This window comes from Nematolebias whitei, chromosome 16, assembly GCF_014905685.2.
Source record: "Nematolebias whitei isolate Nwh7 chromosome 16, NemWhi1, whole genome shotgun sequence".
NCBI classification, from domain to species: domain Eukaryota; kingdom Metazoa; phylum Chordata; class Actinopteri; order Cyprinodontiformes; family Rivulidae; genus Nematolebias; species Nematolebias whitei.
This window is the reverse complement of record NC_056513.1, coordinates 44,821,954-44,824,077: the sequence shown is the minus strand read 5'-3', so window position 1 is coordinate 44,824,077 and position 2,124 is coordinate 44,821,954.

Sequence of the window (2,124 nt, the reverse complement as noted above, 5' to 3'; positions counted from 1 at the left end):
GTGTGTGTGTGTGTGTGTGTGTGTGTGTGTGTGTGTGTGTGTGTGTGAAGAGGGCCGTTCGGCTTTAACAGAGACATTTTACATACATGTATCACGCAATAGATGTGTTGTTTTGTGTTCCTGATTTTAAAAACTAATTATTGGTGCGTGTAGCATCCATCGGTGTCTGCACTTTGCACAATCAGAGCAACTCAAACTACTTTTCCAACAAAACGGAGTTATTTGAATCAGAATGTTGTCGCTGTTTCTTTCAAGGCTGAGTGAAATGACCACTTTGTGTTATTTATTCTTTTCTTCTGAACACGGTGCCGTTTTTCATCATCTTCCTGTAAATTCATTTCAAATTATCAGAACCTTTTAGAAAGCCCTCCACGTATGCATTAATACGTATGAACAAAATGTTACATATGTTAAAAACACATACTGTTGGTGGATCTGTGAATAAATAAAACCGACTGAAAATATACATTTCTCTTAACGAGATGCCATTTTAAAAATGTTTAATTTTTTTAATGCACCGATGCGCTGCTCCTCTCGCGTCATCTGGTTCTGCTGGTGTCAGAACCATGCCAGCAGTTTGTCCCAGTGCTGAGCTCCTTCTTCTCCTGCCGATGAGCTGCAAGCTGCTTTACTGGAGTCCCATTTCCATTTCTGTGAACAGTGCAAGGTTCCTCCTGGTGGCATCACTCAGTACTGAATCACTTCTCACCGTTTGCCTTCATTGTTTCCTCACCTTTTTATTAGAATTAATTATTAAAACAGCATTTGTTTGGATTATAAATTATCACATATTTTAAATTTATATAATTAGAAAACATCCGTCGTTCTGTGTTATTGCTGCAGAATTATCCACTTATTTGGATCATTATTAACAGTGTTTCTTAAACATTAACACACGATCAGCTAAATGTTTGCAGTTGGTTCTTGTCACGCTGCAAGTGTTCACATTATTGCATTTTAAAACAACATTTTTGGAGGAGAAACAAAGCTTTTCCAAAAATATATTGGCCATATTTTCTAAAATATTTTTAAAACAATTATAATTTTTATTATTTCAATAACTTAATTTTCCATAATTATTTGATGACTCAAAATACTTTAACAGTCTGTTTAATTTCATATTATTTTGCTGCTAAATAAAGCAAATTTATGAAATGGTCAATTATTTCAAATGACAAAAGCCAAAGTGACGTTTGTGAGTCAGCTTTGGTGGAACTTGTAGCTTCAGCTCACAAATCAATGTTCTAACGTGTTTCAGCTCACAAATCAATGTTCTAACGTGTTTAACGTGTTTCAGCTCACAAATCAATGTTCTAACGTGTTTCAGCTCACAAATCAATGTTCTAACGTGTTTGTGAACAGCAACGATGTTGAAAAGGAAAAGCTTAGAGTGAACGTCAGAGCTGACCTCACAAATTATTAGTATTTCTCTCATTACGAGGAAGAAGGATGAGGTTTGTTGGGAACAAATTTCTATCGAGCATCTAACGTTAACAGTGATTTTTTAAAATAATTTTTAACAGGATTCTGATCAGATGTAATTCAACAAATGATCAAATCAGATGTAAAAAATGAAATTATTGAGAATATTAAAATAAAAAAAAAATGAAATTAATAGCATAACTTATTTAAAGCAAAAAGACAAATGAAATGTTCTGGTCTTTAATAAATTAATAGTTTTATAAGTAAAAAATAAATAAGACATTCTGAAAAGTCTTTCAAATAGTTAACGGAAATATTAACCTAACTTGCAGATGAAAATATTTATTCTTTTTTATTAATTTCTGTTTTGTTAAAAGAAAATATATTTTATTTATTCAGTTTCAGAGACAGAGTGTGTGTGTGTGTGTGTCCTTGTTTATGCTACTTTGTGAGGCCCATTTTTCCAACTAATACTACATTATGGGGACCAACTGCTCCTTATGGGGCCCAAAGCCCGGGCCCCATAAGAAGAAGTCCCGTTGGTGGGTTAGGGGCTAGGTTTAGGACTAAGGTGTGAATTGAGGATGTGTTAGGTTTAGGGTTAGGTATGTACTGGTAATGGTTAGGTTATGGATAAAGGTCATGGTTAGGCTATAGAAATGAATGAAAAATGAATGGAAGTCAATGCAAAGGCCCCACAAA